Source organism: Acipenser ruthenus, chromosome 26 (assembly GCF_902713425.1).
Source record: "Acipenser ruthenus chromosome 26, fAciRut3.2 maternal haplotype, whole genome shotgun sequence".
Lineage (NCBI taxonomy): Eukaryota > Metazoa > Chordata > Actinopteri > Acipenseriformes > Acipenseridae > Acipenser > Acipenser ruthenus.
The window spans coordinates 12,185,048-12,206,385 of NC_081214.1; the positions used below are offsets into that span (position 1 = coordinate 12,185,048).

Below are 21,338 nucleotides of genomic sequence, written 5' to 3' on the forward strand. Positions count from 1 at the left end.
AATGTGGCAAAAGGTCGCAAAGTTCAAGGGGGCCGAATACTTTCGCAAGGCACTGTATACACACACACACCCCTTATGAGTTCCACATCATGTAGAACCCGAATTCCCTTGACAATCGACAGTCACACAACGTGTCAGAAATATAAAAAGATTTTATTTAAGAATAAAAAGGGTGCACAACTAATATAATATTACAGAAAGGAAAAGCGGTTGGTTAGAGATCTTCGTGAATAGCATACAGTTCATTGATTTCTATGACCAAACTACTACAACGACCACAAAATTATTAGCATACTTGGCTAATACTAATTTTATTTAGGGCTGATCACACAAAGTATCTACTTTTCATTAGTATTTCTAATACTCGTTTCTCGCTTTCATATCAAAATACACGAGAATGCACGAGGTGTTTAGAATATTTCACTGAAACACCACAAGTCCTCTTAAATACGTACCCTTCAGATTACAAGTCACCGGGATTATCTCAGCACCAGTGCACTTAAAGTTATTTAAGTTCATTTAAGCATCCTTGGTTAGAATTATGGTACGGGATGCAGGTCTCAGAATCTGAACGGCTGTTAGTTTCTCTTCAGTTCCTTTCTGTGTGAATTGGTTCCAAGCAGTTTGTGACAGGGCCTGTCGTGGGTCCTTGCAATCGTCCCTTTACCTGGTTAGAGTTTGCCGAGCAGAGCCAAGATTTGAAAGATGCGCTCCTCTTAAATTGTCAACTTGCCCAGTTCTACGATTGGTCAATTTCAATATTTGAGTCAGTGATTAACTCACGCCACGTGTCTACTTATTGGTAGAATTTAATTTGTCTTTGTGCCACTCCTTGGCCTTGCCCACAGCTTGTGAGTGACAGTTCACTCGAATTTCCTTTGTCTTGTCAAGCGTGATTGATCAGTCCTCCAAGCTCAGGACTGGCTTTTGTCAGTCCAGCAGGGGTCATGATCTGATGAAGGCCATTTGGTCAACTTATCAAGCGCCGATCTGAAGAGGAATTTTTACGACTCAGCTTCACAAAGCTGTATTTGTTTACTTTGACCATGGGATGGATTGGGGGGGGGGGGGGGGAAGAGAAAAAACATTAACTTGAAACTTTCTCAAAACAAGTTTAAACAGTGTATATTACATCCAGCAATGACCTGATTTGACTGTGCTGTCTGCTAGGTATGCAACAGGGCCAAACTTTGCTGTACGGAAATTCATCATCGAAAGGAGTGTGCTAAAAAGACAGCTGTTGAATAATGGAGACTGTAAGCGAAGGTTGTGTAAACGAACTGTCAAAGCTGTTGTTTCATAGGATGAAGAAGAAATTCCAGCTCTCCTCAACATTTGGGTGCAAAACCACACATTCAGAGCAGCTGTCAGGCACAGTTAGAAATGTAAAAGTGTTTAACAAAATCCTCAGTCACCTATACCTGACAATTACACTGGAACGCAGACAGCCATCTTTAACTACACCTTGCCCAGACTGGCCAGCTCAGCTACCTGGGAAAAGGCAATGGAAATGAGGCATGAATGTTTGCTCTAGTTTCTTCAGAATATGAACTAAACTATGCTTGAAATGTTTACTTCCAAGTGGTGTTACCTTGTAAGTTCGTTTTCTATGTGCAAAAGACTAAGTCCAGCTGTTGTTCACATTGAGGTTTAGCAAGCGAACCAGACTCGGTGCATTTGCCAAACGGACCGGGACCACCTCTTTAGGTGGACTCAGTACGGTTCGTTTTCCAAGCAGACTTTGTTGTTCACACTTCACACCAAACGTACCGAACTGTAGCGAGTGCGGACCAAGCCCTCTAAACAGACCCAGTGTGAACACAGCCTTATTTTCCCAGTTTCTTAAGTTAAGAAAACAATAAACAAATAAAATATATATAAATTGAATCAGTTTTATATCATACACCTTTTATTTTCACAATTTTTCAAAAACCACTCACCATGCACCATAGGTTCTATGAGAAATTGCCTCTCTCAATATCATCTCACAAACCCGCTTATTGTCAAGGTTTGTGGAGCCTGTCAAATGCTGCGTGGCCAGGTTTCACTAAGTAACCACAGAACAGAATTAATTTTCAATGCAACTACAACCAACAATCATCTCGGCTGACAAGTTGACATTTTGTGCAGCCTGTCAAATGCTATGTGGGCGGGTCTTATTGGGATACAGTTAAGTTACAAAACACCAACGTCGCCACAGTTTTCTTCTTTAACAGTCTTATACAAACGCACACAACAAAACAACAAAGTGCAGCACCTAATTCACAGCTCAGTCGACAATTCATGCCTTTTTTAGATAAAGACACAAAGGGCTGTATTCTGATCATAGCGCAAATGTGAGTTGAAGCACAAACGGCGTTTGCACCCGATTCTGTGGCGCAAAAATGGAGCGGAGACGTAAAAAAAACCCCACTGCGCTGACATGGTATTCTGAAGACATGTCCTGCGCAGTTACATAGTGCCTGCTCCATCACCACATGCCAGCGTAAATATCGGGGTGTGGTATCATTAACATATTCACCAAAGTGATTTTGACAGGGGACCCAAATAGACAACTGAGCACTGCGTTAAGACCCGCTGAAACCAGGTTTATTTAGTGGTGCAGTCAGGAACTTTAACAATTGAACACACTATAAAAAGCTAAGCTGTCCTAAGTAGCAACTGCGTGCGCTTGGACTGACATAGAAATTGGAAATCAAAGAAAGAAAAGTAAAAGAAAAGAACCTAAGATGAAAAAACGACAAAATGTAAGAAACTAACAATATTATTTGTAAATTAATAATAAACAAATATTAATTTGAAAACATCCTATTTTGCAGATTAAGTTGAGTACTACATTTATCTTCATAGCAATTATTAAACGTGAAAATATTTCCGTACAGTATATGGAGAGCAGCATAACAGGAGCGCCACTTCTGTATCTGTGTGTCTGTCCTTTCACCGATTACTGCTAGTGCTGTGTGTGTGTGCGTGTATCATGTGCAGCTTTAAACCAGTTAACTGCTGTGTAAACTTAACACAATGTATTTGCTTTGTTTCCATGATTGAAATAAGTCACTACTCTCAGCAGACCTGAAACAAGATAACGGCAGAGAGCCTGATACTGCATGAGCAGCTTATAACGAATTAGAAAATGGATCAGATTTCCTCTAACCTGATTGGTCAATACGAGGGCTTAAATCTCTGATGAAGGACCTCAAACTGTTTAATCACCGTTCCAAATCAATCCACCTGAAAATACGTAAATACAGTATAAGTATGTTACCTTTTGCCTGCTTGTTGAAAGAAAGTCTCCATGCTTGTAGTGCACACACCCTCTGAATGTTGTCTGTCAATGTAAAATATTCTGCTTCCTCGCTGTCCTATCTATTTCTTTAAATTTAGTATAGCAAATAAAGAAAAATTTAAAAATCGAAAGTGTTTGCTGTCAGTGGCAATACAGTAACCACAATACTATAGCAACCTGCACGCAGTCTGATTAGTTTCAGCAATTTTACTTAAGCATATCACAGTAACAACACAGGCACGTCGCATCTCTCCTAAAGCCAGGAGAAGGAGGCTTTAACTTTATGAACACACACTGTGAACAAGTACAAACAGCACGATCAGGATTAACACATACTGCAGAAAACTAGATTATTTTTAATTACTAAAACTTTTTATTTGATTTATTTTGCTAATGAATGTTAGGACCCAACAGTATCTTAAAATACTGAAACATACACAAATGCACGAACATGCACTCAAATGCAAAAAAAAAAAAAGTTAGCTGTACTTTTATTCTTTACATGATCTTTTCACAAACGGGGGGGATTCCATGAGAATTAAAGCCCTGGTTATATTGAAACTCCAGTACAGTACAAGAGTAAAGCCCTGGTTCAATTGAAACTCTAATAGATTACAAGAGTAAAGCACTGGTTCTATTGAAACTCCAGTACATTACAAGAGTAAAGCACTGGTTCTATTGAAGCTCTAATAAATTACAAGAGTAAAGCACTGGTTCTATTGAAGCTCTAATACATTACAAGAGTAAAGCACTGGTTATATTGAAACTCTAATACATTACAAGAGTAAAGCGCTGGTTATATTGAAGCTCTAATACATTACAAGAGTAAAGCACTGGTTATATTGAAACTCTAATACATTACAAGAGTAAAGCACTGGTTATATTGAAACTCTAGTACATTACAAGAGTAAAGCACTGGTTATATTGAAGCTCTAGAACATTACAAGCTCAGAGGGAACGTGATGCAACACTTCAGGTCCCACTACAAAATGAATCAGTTGCTGCTACTGGTAGACAGATCAGGGAGGGTAGTAAGTATTTTACACTTTACATGTAGTAATGTCAATGCCATGAAATAATGTACCTTGTATAATTATTACAAATAATACATGATTGCTATATTAATAGAAGAGGTAGAGGCACGTAGGACAATCTCCTGTGTTGTGAAGCGTGGTTTACATATTCTCTCGGCGAGTGATCTACCACTTGCTGTTCTGACTTGCGCTAGTTCTTGCTCTGTGCTGCTGCGACTTTACATGATCGTCACTTCTACATTAAAAACGGAGCCTTGCAGTGACGCAAGCACATTGTGTCTCTTAAAGGGATTGTTGCCAGGCCCCGATTGGACAGCAGATTCCCCAACCTACTCAGCATTGATTGGCTAGGCGCTGTCAGTGCGCCACTAAACAGTCTTGCGCTTGGTTTTTATTTTGATCAGAATCGTACTTTTGGAGACGTTATGCCCTACAGGGCGGACGCGTTTGACTTTAACCACTGCGTCTGCGATTGCACTCGTTTCATCAGAATCAAGCCCAAACTGTTTCGATCCAGTTAATGATACAAAACGTATAATAAGTATTTGTCCTGTAGTAAACTACATGCATGTGTTTAAATGTAATGAACGACTAAATGTACAGTATGAAAACACTGCTCTTTAATTCACTGTTAGTTTTCTTTCTTTTTTCTCGCACTTGTAATGTGCTGTCATAGACAAATGTGAAACCCGGTTCATATCATGACCCACTTTATATCAAGAATGATACCTGCACAGCAATCCTGATATAAAGCCAGTAGGGCTGTGTCCGAAGGTCTAAAGGTTTGTTCACTAAACCTTCTAAGGTTCGTCAGACGGGTTCACAGTGTATAGCTTTTTTTTTTTCTTCCTATTAACAGAAATTGTTTGACAATGTGTGAATACTATAAAATCACACATTAAATGTCACTCACATGCAAAATGTGATCTTTTGATTTGTATAATGCATATTACGTAAACAAAAGTTGTTAATAAAATCCGCTACCACATCATTATACATTACGTACAACTGGAGCAGGGTATAGTACCCAAAGCAGTGGGTCGTACCTCTAGTGGCTCTATTGCTTCAGTAAAATATATCCTGAATACCTTGTGTACAAGACAGTGTAAGAGAAGTGCTATGGTAGAATATGTTTGAAACATACAAAATATACGCAAACACTAATAATTTTAATTTCGAAAACCAAGCACCGTCCGCCCCTCCTCTCTCCAGCTCGTGTTATCCAGAAGCAAACCTTTAATTTCTTCATTCTCCATCTCGACAGGAAAGCGTTGCATAGCGTAAGCTGTATTGAAAGAAATGTCTCGAAACCCGCTGTTTGGGATTTTTTTGTTAAATGCCCAGACAACCCAAAAAAAACTTGACTGCAAACTGTGTAAGCGACTCGTAACATGGAGGCATAACCATGGGGTCCCTGGGGTCACTTGACAAGCATAAGTTCATATTATTATTAGTATTATTAATATTTTTAGTAGCACTAAAATGTGACTGATCACCTGCTTGGAACAGTGACTGTTAAATAAAGCTTTGTCCTCTGCAGTTGGTGCTGTTGCAATGCAAGCTTACTGTATAGATCACAAGCAGGCTCAATTACGAGTAAATAAACAACATGTATTTTTATTTAAATTATAAAAACATGATTACTGTTCTATATAACGTATTTTTAAACTACATGTGAATGTTTTATTCCATTTATATGGATTACCTGTAAAATAATAGGATTTTCGATCAAATATGAACAAGTAGCTATGGTGACGTCACCAATAAATTATGCAAATGAGTACCATCGAAGGTTCGATCCTTGAAGGTCAAAATGTACCCTTCGTTGCAGCCCTAAAAGCCAGTGACCTGTACACTCTTGAGTCAGTATAATAATGCTGCAAGGTTAAACCAAGGATCATTAAACAGTGACAACAACATTACTGGAATGCATGTATTTTTGCAAGAAGGTTTAATTAAACAAAATGTATATTTGGGTCATTCCATGCCAACTCAACCTGAGCCGTTGCCCGACTGTCTCAGATTTTGCTAGAAAAATTCACCTGGGGTTTTTGGGCCCGTTGAGGTGAGAAATGCCAAACTTTTTTTCCCCCCCCTTCGAGCTGTGACCTAAAGTGAAAAATCACCCTGGGCTCAACTTACACGCTACCATCATGTGTAGCACCTCGTTCGACTGGTAATGAACAGGGTTTTCAGGAAAAAAATCCCAGGAGCACCTAACTTTTGGCAAGTTGCCAGACGAGGGGTAAGTGACGAGTTTTATTCAAACTTCAGCCCAACCCTTTACCCTTTAGGGGAAGCAGGTCCTAAAATATTAGTATTGCTTTAAGAACCTTAGGGACCACTCTTCCAAATTTTGTGAAACCCTCCCCCCCACTGGTCATTAACCTCTCTGAAATTTGACTTTTTGGTATTTCTACCAAGTTTAGGCCAAAATAACTCATGAGGGGGGCTCAATAAAAATCACCCAAAGATATTTTTGGGTAGATGTTGAAGAGAGGGTGTTAATGACCAGAGAGCCAATCGAAAAAGAAATGAGAAACAATGCTGAGACTAGCATACCACAAAGTATTTCACATGCTATCAGGTTTTATTTTAATTTATTACTGATATAGTGTAATAAACTGCAGTATCGGCAGTGAATTTAGATAAAGGACTGTTTTATGGATATTGCTTTCATAAACAATCACAGTAGAAAGCTATAACAACCTAAGACAATACAGGAGATACAATAATGTGGAGTAAATGGACTGATTAGGCCTGTATGCACACAGAATCTGTGCTTTTGTATCCATTCCTTATTTGCATTTGCCAGGTCACATTCACGCTACAGCAGAAGATGAACAGATCTTACTGCAGACTGTAACTCCACTCAAACAGGTACACACAATAAAAGCACTTCTCATGTGAACCGGCCACTCTTTGCACTTCAGCCCCAACCTATTTCTTTCTACACATTAAAGTTAGCTTTACTGACAGATTGCCAGGTGGGCGCTCCCCTAGAATAAACCTCCTCATTAGTAAAACACAAAACAGTAGCAAACTTTCCTAACAACTAAATGATTGCTCAGACATTTACTCTGCAGGATGGTCAATACTGCAATATCCTCCAGAATGACTTGCTTTCTGGTACAGTAATACGGGATGTGTGACTCAAGGTACAGCACATATAAGGGTACAACAATTATTATTATTAATTTCTTAGCAGACGCCCTTATCCAGGGCGACTTACAATTGTTACAAGATATCACATTATTTTTTTACATACAATTACCCATTTATACTGTTAGGTTTTTTTTTTTTTTACTGGACCAATCTAGGTAAAGTACCTTGCTCAAGGGTACAGCAGCAGTGTCCCCTACCAGAGATTGAACCCACGACCCTTCGGCCAAGAGTCCAGAGCCCTAACCACTACCAACACTGCTACCAACAATAAAGGTACACTATGTTTATTCCCTACTGAGTTTACAGAGAACACAAGGCAACACCCTTTACTAGTGGCAGCAGTGTGGAGTAGTGGTTAGGGCTCTGGACTCAGGTGGGGGACACTGCTGTTGTACTCTTGAGCAAGGTACTTTACCTAGATTGTTCCTTTAAAAACCCAACTGTATAAATTGATAATTGTATGTAAAAATAATGTGATATCTTGTAACAATTCTAAGTCGCCCTGGATAAGGACGTCTGCTAAGAAATAAATAATAAAACATACAGCCACCTGTACAGTATTACTACAGAGTAGGGAAAACATTTTTAATATGACCTCTAATAACCAACTCGCACAATCTCTGCAAACAGTAATTGTAAATGAAACACAACTAAGCACATTGCTATTCGATCAACACCGGCCCACGAGTATGGAGGAAATCTAAGCGCGGCTGCTGCTCACTGAATACAGTTAACAGCACACATTAGCTGGATGCGTAACAAATGAAATAAGTTCGCCTCGAATAATTCGCTACAAAGTTGAGCTATGACAAATGTTGAAACCATGCCGATACAGTACCATATATATATATATATATATATATATATATATATATATATATATAGTGCATTGCAACACTGTATCAGCTTTCTCAAACGCATTAGTCAGAAACACACACAGTGCAGCCCAAACACACTGTAGACTGCAGTACACTACTAGAGCTCCGAGTCCTTCCAGCGTTTTACTCAAACTACTACTGTCGCTGTATTTTATTAACTGTTTGAAGCCACGCTACTGAAAAAAAATCACAATTGACAGAAAAACACTGCCGCTTTCCTCATTTTAAATAAATGCATTACAGAGACATGTTTCATATTACACGACCTAATACATAAGCATGGATTCAGTATATGCTACTGCTGACACGTTCTGATTGCTTCAATTTGATCAATTTCAACATGCTCGCTGAACTGAATACAGTCAGAAGGCAAGATTGGAGCGCATACAAAATACTGTCCGTATATGCAACTAAATAACAGCTTGTAATATTTTTTAATTCAGAGTATTTCTTGATTTATTTATAGAAATCTGGCTATGCAGACGCTCTCTACTTATACCAGAAGAAGCGACGTGGAAAAACTTGTGATCCATAGAAAGCGAGATGAAGAATGCTACCTGCCGTACCCCAACAACGATTCATTCCATGCTGCACTGCACACAAGCAAAATACCTTTGCAAAATAAGTCGCAATACACACCTCTTAATAATATTATCTAAGAAAAACTTGAAATCTTACTTTTTCCCCTTATATTCCGTTAACGTTCCACCTCCACCAGTAACCTCCACTGTCTCCTACCAAAAGAACACAAAACTAAAAAAAAAGAAGAAAAAAAAAAAAAAAAAAGAAAGGGAATCAGTCCCGCCCACGCCTGCTTTCATTGGATAAAGCGCTTCATCTGTGTGCAGGAGTCTACAAAGTCATTTGATGATATCTGTGACGATCAAATCAGGAATCTCCAGTTTGGAAAAAGGAAACTGGATTTGAACTTCCTCCGTGGATTGCGTCACTTTTTGCTCTGATTTTCTGATGGCTGTGTTGTTTATATGTAAGTTACACCGTCGGTTCAAGTTTTTTTTTTGTTAAACATCTTTAAAGCGACATAACACAGTTTACAGCCAAATCAGAAAACAGATTGACCTCGTGGCGTCATTACCTTTGTCTGCTACCTGGTCCGTCTTTAGCCCCTAGTCCTGGATAGTTTCCAGACACAGGTTTAATTGTTCACAATGACGCACCTGGGAGTTAAGAATTCCATGCCTGAGGAGAGAGACCTCAGCCCCTGTGTGATGCATGCAGATACGGGAACAATCAACATGCACCACAAGCTCAAATCTTGGGCTCGTCTATTGTTGCTAAACAGGAGCACTGTATAAAAGTTAAGCATCATTTTTGTTGTATTTGTTTGTTTTTACCATAAACTACTGTAATCTTCTTATCAAAGTCCTGGCATCAAATGCTTTAACAATCATATGCAAAAAGACAATAAAAAGTGATAAGACAACAACAAACACACACAAAATCTATAAACAAGAGGACCTGCTGATAAGCATGTTGAGGCTTGGGGAAAAAAAGCACAATCGGGACAGGCCAGTACTTCCTCATGTATATTACCTTTAGACCATGCAGAACAACAGACAGCAAAACATCTGCACTGAATTACAGGCAGGACAGTCTCTCCAGTTATTATTATTATTATTATTATTATTATTATTATTATTATTATTATTATTATTATTATTATTATCATCATTTAAAATAACATAGAAACGACAGCAGGCAAGTTGCAGTCTGCGGTGTAAATAAATCTTTACACAAGAGCAAAAAGTCAGTGGGTACTATCAATCAATGGGTACCAATCAGTCAGTGGGTACCATCAATCAATGGGTAATTGCATATCAATTAAAATATACATCTGTACCATGTGCTTGGACTGTTATTGAGGTATTTCCTAAATAATCTTCAAACATTTGTTGTACTTGAAGAACTATTTCTTTTCCGTAGCCTATTCCAGATGCAATGATCTCAGTTTGACATGTGGTATGAATATGATCCCATTGAGGGGTCATTGTCCTTCAAATAGCCAGAAGGGTCTGGAAAGATGGATTATGGTTCAGGATAGCAGCATATAAAGTCTTCAGAGCAGAGTATTAATAGCAAACATGCTATCACTCTGACGGTGAAGGGAGAGTCGATTTACACATTAATATGTACTTTAACTGATAAGACTGGAATATCAGAAGTCACCGGTAATTTCAGCATAAAAGCTTAGCTGAGACAACATGCAATATGCTCTGCTCCATGAAAACAGAAGAATCAAGGCAATAATGTTTTCTTTTTTTTTGGCATATGAACACATTCAGCTTTTCAATTCAATTCTCAAATCAACTTTAAGATGCACAACAAATGGATCGACTTACTCAGCAACATGTTATCGGATTGTGTTGGAGCAGGACATTAATAATGAATGTACAGCACAAACTATTTAGTACAGTATTAACTTCCAGATTAAGAACACTTAACTGTACAGTCATAAAGCATGCAAAGCATGAGCCTCTCCCACGACAGGCTTGTATTGAACTGCAGTGTCCCACAACCATGCACAGTTCACACTTCATTCTGAGGCACACACAGGCTCACAAGCGTTCTTTTTAAACAGTTCATGTTTTTGCTTTGGAAGCCACACAAGAAATGTGGTCTGTAGCAGGACAAGCTACATACTGCGGAGTGGTTCTGAGTGTAATGAACCAGCGCTGTCTCGGCTCAGGAAGCCCGTCACAAATCCAGGAAGGGCCTTGCCTTTTTACTGGATGTGCTTTATATCATTTGCAGTTTTTTTTACCATAAGCTGGCAAGATATTTTTAAACTAGACAGGGTCATGTTCTTTTGATTGGAGTATTGCTCAGCTTTTGCAGTTTATCCTTCAGTCTGCTTATGTCATTGGGAGGTGATGGAATGTATATTTACTTTGTTGTGTTCTGTCTGACCTTTGAAACATGATTGTAACTTTTACTGATTGTTCCCTTTAGAAATCAAGTTTAAATACCAAGACAGAATACACACATGCCTGTGATAGAAGTAGACCTTTCTGATGAGAGGATCAGGCACTGGATTATTTCAGATCTTTCATCCTGGCAAAAAGGTTTTGCTTTGCAAGCTTCTCTAACTGGACATAACCACAAATGTCCGGAATACCCCTGTCCCTATTGCATCATGTTGAAACTATGCTACACCATGTTTATTCCATGGTTAAACCACAGACTATTAACACGGTCAGCACTGATTTCCATGAGTAGCCATTGCTAGACCATGCTTGCTATAGTATATGGAACCACAGTCAAACCATGTTGAACTCATTTCCATTTTCATTATCAGAGCATAAAGTAATCAGAACCAGTCACTGCCATACCATGAGAGGCCATGAAACAATCATGGTCAGAAAATGTCTGGGCATGGTCTATTGAAAGCGATTCAGAAATTGCTCATTATGTTGTGTCTTATACTCTATACTGCATTGTTGCAATTCCTTGTTTATCATCATGGTTTTGATTATTTTTTTTTTTATATAAATTTAGTCATCGCCAATCTTTTTACCCCGGTTTTTTCCCCAATTTAGCATGCCCAATTATTATCTGTATCCTCGGCTCAGCGCTCGCAACCCCCCCGCCGACTCGGGAAACGGAGGCTGGAACACGCGTCCTCTGAAACGTGCTCCTGCCAAGCCATCATTTTTCGCACTGCAGATCCACAGCAATGCCACCAGACCTATAGTACCGGAGGACAACACAGATCTGGCGGCTCCACTGCAGAACCACAGGCGCCCTATCGGCCGAACCTGCGATCTCCAGGCTATAGGGCACATCCTGCACTCCGCGCGGAGCGCCTTTACTGGATGCGCCACTCGGGAGCCCCTATCATCATGGTTTTGATATTTTTGTTCACAAGCAATTAAACACTGAGGTGTAGCTGATTCTTACCAATTTCCATATACGTATTCAATCATTTATTTAATGTTTTAAAAAATGATCATAAAAGATAACACATCAACAGCTTGAAGAACTGATTAGAAAATACATGTAATTGTGGTAACTGGATCAGTGAAAGACCAAGATTGTATTGTAGTCATTATACATGTAAACCTAGTGATTAGGTGATCTCTTTATTGATGTATAAAATACAGGGTATAAGGAATGATGAATGCCAAGCACAAGTGGATAGGATTGTGTAGGAACACTGTAGTTAAAATAGAAATGCATTGTTAAGGTGTTGCATTGTCTGAGAGATTATTGACATCATTTAAAATGATATATTGGAAATACTTATACATTATTATTTATTTCTTAGCAGACACCCTTATCCAGGGTGACTTACAATTGTTACAAGTTATCACATTATTTTTTACATACAATTACCCATTTATACAGATGGGTTTTAATGGAGTAATCCAGGTAAAGTACCTTGCTCAAGGGTACAGCAGCAGTGTCCCTCACCTGGGATTGAACCCACAACCCTCCGGTCAAGAGTCTAGAGCCCTAACCACTACTCCACACCGCTGCCTGTTAAAGCTTTTTATGATAAGGTACAATGATGTATGGCGCTGCATTATTAAAATGGTATTTAGATCAGATCACCAAACATCCCCAGCTTGAGCGGGACTGTCCCGGTGTCCCAACATTTTTCCCAAAACCTTTGCAACCGCCCCAGATAACACTCCTTATATAATTTACACAGACAAACAGCAATTATATTAAAATGTGGCTCCATGATCTATATTTTATCATCTTATCATTTACTATTACTCTAAATTGTTTTGTACATGATTATTTATTTTATTTATTTTTATCTGTAAAGCGCTTTGAGATGATTTATCACAAAAGGCACAATATAAGTAATAAAGATTTATTGATTGATTGATTGATGGAGGCGGCACGGTGGTGTAGTGGTTAGCGCTGCTGCCTCACAGCGCCAGGGTCCTGGCTTTGAATCCGGCCTAGCGTACTGTCTGTGTGGAGTTTGCATGTTCTTCCCGTGTTCGTGTGGGTTTTCTCTGGGTACGGTTTTCTCCCACAGTCGAAAGACATGCTGTCCAGGTTGATTGGTCACTCTAAATTGCCCTCTGTGTGTGTGATGCCCTGCGATGGACTGGCGTCCCATCCAGGGTGTAGTCTCACCTTGCGCCCTGTGTATGCTGGGTTAGGCTCTGGCTCACTGTGACCCTGTAAAGGAGTAAGTGGTTAATGATGATGGATGATTGATTGATAACCAATGGAAGTGGAAGAACTGGAAACTTGCCGTTGATTAAATACAAAAAATAACAAAAGGTCTTCATTGCAACAAGTGAAACCGCCATATTAAAGGTTAATTGAGCAAAAACATCAAGGAAACAAGAGAAACAGATTTGCCAAAATGTAAACCTGTATTTTTAACAGTGATCTACAGAAAGAATTCCTGTTTCATGTTGTAAAACACACCCAGAGTTTTAAGTTGATGGACTGTACATCTAAAATAATTCACAAGTTATATGATGAAACGATTTACTGTGCTCGCACTAAGACTGAAGCCACAGTGATTAACGCATTGGCTCTACTTGCAACGAAAGAACAGTGACCTAAAAGTCTACTGTTGTGAAAAGTACTGCGGTACTACATAGAGTGTAAGTGTCTGTTTATAATGCATTAACAATGTCCTATACATGTGCAAAGTAATATGTTCCAGAGTTATTACACTACATTAAAAGTATGCACAATGATAAGGGAAAAATAGCAACACATAAGGTTATAACATATAGTCTAACCTGTAGCAACACATAGGGTTTTAACATATCGTGTAAGCTGTAGCAACACATAGGGTTATAACATATAGTGTAAGCTGTAGCAACACATAGGGTTATATAGTGTAAGCTGTAGCAACACATAGGGTTATAACATATAGTGTAAGCTGTAGCAACACATAGGGTTATAACATATAGTGTAACCTGTAGCAACACATAGGGTTATAACATATAGTGTAACCTGTAGCAACACATAGGGTTATATAGTGTAAGCTGTAGCAACACATAGGGTTATATAGTGTAACCTGTAACAACACATAGGGTTATATAGTGTAACCTGTAACAACACATAGGGTTATATAGTGTAAGCTGTAACAACACATAGGGTTATATAGTGTAACCTGTAACAACACATAGGGTTATATTGTGTAAGCTGTAACAACACATAGGGTTATATAGTGTAAGCTGTAACAACACATAGGGTTATATAGTGTAAGCTGTAACAACACATAGGGTTATATAGTGTAAGCTGGCCACAGAGTGGAAGTAGTTGTGCAGCAGTCAGACTCAGAGGTTGTTGTTGTTGTTTTTTGTTGGTTTTAATGTAAAAACAGTAATAGTGATAAAAAGCACTATATTCAAATACACCCCCTATTTTTTATCTATGTCCAGGTTCTGAGCTCTGGAAACCTGGCCCCTCTATATTTAGAAACAGATATTAATATATACAGCTGGTAAAGCAAGACTAGTGCTAACTGGGTGCTTTGACACCAGCCACAGATTAAATGAATACACAGAGTACATCACAATTTTGGTTTTCTATTTGTATAACACTGTATTAAACGTATTTTTCAAGAGGAAGTACAAATACGTACCCATTTCACAATAACAGATACCGTTGATAAATACAGTAAGTTTTTATCAGAGAAATTGAACCAGCGCTCCAGTACTGTACCCTGCACATGGCATTGCAATGAGCAAAAAGGGAAGTCAATAGCAATCTGATCTGTGCTGAAAACCCCAGTAATCACAGTGTCTGCGCAGGGTGTGGTTTTACAGCACCTCAGCATTACACCTGATTGCAGGGCTTGGCCCACTGTTAGGCAAAACCACAAAACCAGACACTATTAGAATCACAACAAAGGTTTTTTTTTTTTTTTTATCACTAAAGCTCAAAATTAGACATTGACTGATCGTCCACAAAAAGGTTGTAGATCATTTTCAGATTCACAAGGTTGATTTGTAATTGACATAAATAAAATGTGAATTCTGGCATCGTTATTTTCACAGCAGCTTTAACCCCTGTTAAGGTGGTGTGTAGATTAGTCAGAGCTGCCCCTTATCCTTGCAAAGAGCATCTCATTCTATTGAGGTCCTGCAGGCTGTCCCAGGCGAGGCTTTCGAAGCCGAATTGCAAGTGGACATGAAACCCTGATGCAGATTGAAACCCAGACCTTTCCGAGTGTGAGGGGTCTGCTTTGAAAGATTGCATTATTCTGCTGCACCACCTACATCAGAATTTGAGCTGTAAGATATCTGCAACAGGTAAGTGTTGGGCTCAGTGGCACACAGGGGAAATCAAGGAGCTCCAAGAGAGGGATCAGAGCGGCGAATCAGAAGTGTGAGGGCAGCTGGAAGGAATGATGCTGCTGGTAATAAAGGGGGTGAGAAGGGTTAGGGTGGGAGGAATGATGCTGCTATTAATAAAGGGGGTGAGAAGGGTTAGGGTGGGAATGATGCTGCTGTTAATAAAGGGGGTGAGAAGGGTTAGGGTGGGAATGATGCTGCTGGTAATAAAAGGGGTGAGAAGGATTAGGATGGGAATGATGCTGCTGGTAATAAAGGGAGTGAGAAGGGTTAGGGTGGGAATGATGCTGCTGGTAATAAAGGGAGTGAGAAGGGTTAGGATGGGAATGATGCTGCTGTTAATAAAGGGGGTGAGAAGGGTTAGGGTTGGAATGTTGCTGCTGGTAATAAAGGGAGTGAGAAGGGTTAGGATGGGAATGATGCTGCTGTTAATAAAGGGAGTGAGAAGGCTTAGGGCGGGAATGATGCTGCTGGTAATAAAGGGGGTGAGAAGGGTTAGGGTTGGAATGTTGCTTCTGGTAATAAAGGGAGTGAGAAGGGTTAGGATGGGAATGATGCTGCTGGTAATAAAGGGGGATGGAGAAGACACTGGGTGATTTACTGTGATCAGCACACTGGAACTCTCCATGCTGCTGGAACCTGGGCTTCAGCCCAAAGCAATCAATCAGGTCCTTGCATCAGGGGAACTCAGGATTCAGCAGGCTATTGTAAGATCAGCATGTGGAAAGAGGAAACCTTTGAAAAGCTGAATTGGCTCTTAATAATCAGGCTTAGCTCTAAGAGGTTCCAGTTCTAATTGGCTTTGCTTGACACTACCCGCTATAGGCTTGGAGGACTAATGGAAGTAGACAACATGAAAAGGGATGAAGAGGTTTGTTTTACTGCAATCCTGGAATCTGCAGCACAAACCATTGATAATTATGGGCAGGATACTATTTTGGAGGAGATTTTTTTTTTCTGTGTACAGGTAAAAAGGGTTAAACATTTTTATTCCCACAAGTCATTGCTTTTCATGCCTGAAATAGCAATCATTTGTTTCCGTAACTCTAGAGGTGTTTGTACTAGATTAGTTTGGTGGAGTATTCAAAAGTCTGCTTAACTATGAGTCAGCTATTGTTTTCTCCCATTAAAAAAAAGAAAAAACCTGAGAATACAAATACAACGAAAGGCGCTTTTAGAACACAGTCAGGCCTGTGAGTTTACAGCAAGCCGGGATCGTTGTGTAACAGTGTTGATACAAAGATACGATGCTATGTATCCTTGTTGAGAATCCACAGTGGGAGCTATTACAGCTCTGTGTAACAGGCAGTGCTATGTATCCTTGTTGAGAAGCCACAGTGGGAGCTGTTACAGCTCTGTGTAACAGGCAGTGCTGTGTATCCTTGTTGAGAATCCACAGTGGGAGCTGTTACAGCTCTGTGTAACAGGCAGTGCTGTGTATCCTTGTTGAGAATCCACAGTGGGAGCTATTACAGCTCTGTGTAACAGGCAGTGCTGTGTATCCTTGTTGAGAACCCACAGTGGGAGCTGTTACAGCTCTGTGTAACAGGCAGTGCTGTGTATCCTTGTTGAGAATCCACAGTGGGAGCTATTACAGCTCTGTGTAACAGGCAGTGCTGTGTATCCTTGTTGAGAATCCACAGTGGGAGCTGTTACAGCTCTGTGTAACAGGCAGTGCTGTGTATCCTTGTTGAGAATCCACAGTGGGAGCTATTACAGCTCTGTGTAACAGGCAGTGCTATGTATCCTTGTTGAGAATCCACAGTGGGAGCTGTTACAGCTCTGTGTAACAGGCAGTGCTGTGTATCCTTGTTGAGAATCCACAGTGGGAGCTGTTACAGCTCTGTGTAACAGGCAGTGCTGTGTATCCTTGTTGAGAATCCACAGTGGGAGCTATTACAGCTCTGTGTAACAGGCAGTGCTGTGTATCCTTGTTGAGAATCCACAGTGGGAGCTATTACAGCTCTGTGTAACAGGCAGTGCTGTGTATCCTTGTTGAGAATCCACAGTGGGAGCTGTTACAGCTCTGTGTAACAGGCAGTGCTGTGTATCCTTGTTGAGAATCCACAGTGGGAGCTATTACAGCTCTGTGTAACAGGCAGTGCTGTGTATCCTTGTTGAGAATCCACAGTGGGAGCTGTTACAGCTCTGTGTAACAGGCAGTGCTGTGTATCCTTGTTGAGAATCCACAGTGGGAGCTATTACAGCTCTGTGTAACAGGCAGTGCTGTGTATCCTTGTTGAGAATCCACAGTGGGAGCTGTTACAGCTCTGTGTAACAGGCAGTGCTGTGTATCTTTGTTGAGAATCCACAGTGGGAGCTGTTACAGCTCTGTGTAACAGGCAGTTCTGTGTATCCTTGTTGAGAATCCACAGTGGGAGCTGATACAGCTCTGTGTAACAGGCAATGCTGTGTGATCCACTACACATAAGGATTGAGACCCCTGCTGGTGTACAGGGTTGAAAGCTGTATAACCACACCTGCAGAGCAGCCTGGCTCTTTCACATAGTGGTTAAGATGTGCCTAGTCGCCAGTTTGCACCCAGCCTCCACCCTCTTACATAAGAACATACCTCCCGAACTTCAGATTATTGCAGCTATGGCAGGTCAGGCAGATATTTAGGGTGAGTTTGAATTAATCCTGGATTCGGTCAAAAACTGTGCTTATGCAGCATTATCACAGACAATACTAATAGTAAGTAATGGGTCAAATACAGTCATTCTTCTTCTGTACTGTGTTATTGACATGTGCTAACGTAATTTACATATTTAACTTTTGAAGGGTTGATAAACCTTCATGTTTTTTTGCTATCTGACTGGCTAGAAGTCGAACTCGCTCTTAAATGTAATACTTATTAATGTATTCTTTACTTTGCTCTTATTTGAATTTGATCTTATTTTCTACTGATTTTATTGTACTTTATAACTGCTCTTAACTGTAATGTGATATTCTGTAAGGTGATATATTGTGATATTTTGTAATAACTGTGAGTCGCCCTGGATACGGGGTCTGCTAAGAAATAAATAAATAAAATAAAATAAGTAGAAACATAAACTAACATCTATAATAACAGTGCATTGTTAATATTAGTTGTCTCACTATTTCATCCAGGTGTGAAATATCTTTCAGCAAAGAGGAACAAATTCAAATCATTTTGATATATAATGTTGATAGTCAACGGGGTGTGACCTGGGCAGTCCTATACAGTGTTAAGGAAGCAAATAGCTTAGATATACTTTATGTTACTTGAAAAAGGGTCTCCAGCAAGCTCTGTTCCCATCAATGAATATTTAACAACACTCACGGAAGGCATGATATGTAAGCTAAAGGGTAAAAGCCTTTTGAAGGAAGTGGCAGTTTCCTCTTGTGGGAAAGCGAGCTCTTGAGCAAGGCTCTTTTCATGAGTGCTGTGGAGCCAAGGTGTTGAATAACCAGGCCTTGAAATTCTGTAGGGTAAGAACAGGAAACTGTCAGCTCATAACACTGCACAGATTTACACAGTTGAAATAACTGGGAACTTACATGGGCTATAAAGCAGTGCTGTATTTTTGTATTTGATTCAATCCTTAAGAGATACAAGTGGTATTGCAAACTATATTCATTGCAGTATTTGAAGCATCATCTATAAAAATTAATTATCAGCTTAAAAGCAGTTGTTGGGATTTCCATAGCAAAACAAAAGAGAATGGACACTGTGTAGATCTTAATGTAACTATGAAGACCCAGCTATTTGATGAGGTGGGTGAGAGGCAGGCGTCTCTGCAGGCCGAAGCCTGGTGTAAGGTTACAGAGCGGCCCACACTAATGAAGGCACTGCAGCCCTGGCCTGGAAGGACCAGCCTCTCAGTGGAAGGACAGGGTGCTAAACTCTGAACCTCTTTAAGCAGGCACACTGCCCAGTCACAGACTTAGTAGCAGACAGCTGTCGATTTCCTGCCATTCATCTGGTTTTACTGGAGATCAGGTTCACGTTCAAAGACTGTACTGAAGATAAGAAATGCCATTACTGTGCATCAAACTACTGTGTGACTGCTTTGTTCTCAAAGTGACATATTTCAAGGCTAAATTGCTGAGAATTTTTTTTTTTTTCCTGTTGAAATGTTGCTTTAAGCAGAACAGCCGCTCCTAAAAACATTAATGAGATGCTTGGTTTGGGTGTATAATACTGACCAAAAGCAATTGTGCTGAACAACATCTGTATCTGTAAGATGAAAAAGGACTTTGGGGCATCTTTACATTTTTTTAGGACAAAATGTGTATTTTTTTATTTATTGTTTGGATTTTTGAGTGTAATACATTGCTTATTGTGTACTAGAGGCACAAAACAATTACATTCCAAAAGTAGACAAATTATAATTAAAAAAAAAAAAAATGTCCAAAATGGCTTAATAGATCAATTAAAAAATAATCCAGAGAAAAAAGGCAAGAGACCAAGAACTCGAGTCAAAAAGAAGGTTAGAAAGGTCAAGAGAGAGATAGAAATTAACATTCCCAGGGGGGTTAAAACCAATTCCAAACATTCTTTCCAATATTACAATAGAAAAAGAACATTGAAGGAGGAAGTAAAATGTCTAAGAGATACAAATGGCAAAATCATAGATAAAGAGGAAAAAATAGCAAATATATTCAATTATTACTTTTCACAAGTTTTTACAAAGAAGGATACAGACAACATGCCCCACATGTCGACCTGTTCTACATTAATGAGTTTGATTTTGGTATAGTAAGCAAACTTGTTAAATTTGCAGACGACACAAAAATAGGAGGAGTGGCAAACACTATTGCAGCAGCAAAGGTCATTCAAAATGATCTAGACAGCATTCAGAACTGGGCAGACACATGGCAAATGACATTTAACAGAGAAAAGTGTAAAGTATTGCATGCAGGCAATAAAAATGTACCATATGGGAGATTGAAGAAGGAATCTATGAAAAAGATCTTGGAGTTTATGTTGACTATATAGTGAAAAGTGTTTAATTCAAATCAAGGGAAGTAATGTTAAAACTTTACAATGTATTTGTAAGACCTAATCTAGAATATTGTGTTCAGTTCTGGTCACCTCTCTACAAAAAGGATATTGCTGCTCTAGAAAGAGTGCAAAGAAGAGCAACGAAAAATATTTTAATTATTTAAAAGGCATGTCATATGCAGACAGGCTAAAATAACTGAATCTGTTCAGTCTTGAACAAAGAAGACTACGCAGCGATTTGATTCAAGCTTTCAAAATTCTAAAAGGCATCGACAATGTCGACTCAAGGGACTTTTTCAACCTGAAAAAAGAAACAAGGTCACAAATAGAGATTAGATAAAGGGGCATTCAGAACATAAAAAAGGAGACACTTTTTTACACAGAGAATTGTTGGAGTCTGGAACCAACTCCCCAGTAATGTTATTGAAGCTGACACCCTGGGATCCTTCAAGAAGCTGCTTGATGAGATTCTGGGATCAATAAGCTACTAATGACCAAACGAGCAAGATGGGCCGAAAGGCCTGCTCTTGTTTGTAAACTTTCTTATGTTCTTATGTTCTTCTTATTGTCAATAGACTGAAGAGATGCTGATTCGTCAGTGCTCTAAAAAGACGGCAATGTAAGGTTTGGAAGGACAGGATGCCCATTATCTGTCACCTACCACAGTTATCCTTTGCATACATATATTAGGTTTGTCCTCGTGGTGTA

General features: G+C 39.5%; 1 protein-coding gene across 2 annotated transcripts in view; it reads right to left on the reverse strand.

Annotated features, from left to right (window-relative positions):
• Positions 1–9,146, reverse strand: part of LOC117430773 (plastin-3) — an 84,373-nt gene extending 75,227 nt beyond the window's left edge. For both annotated transcript variants that reach the window (XM_034051231.3, XM_034051229.3), the window contains exon 1: positions 9,042–9,146. The gene's annotated coding sequence lies outside the window, so the exon portion shown is untranslated. The remainder of the gene's footprint in view (positions 1–9,041) is intronic.
• Between the last annotated feature and the right edge of the window lie 12,192 nt (positions 9,147–21,338).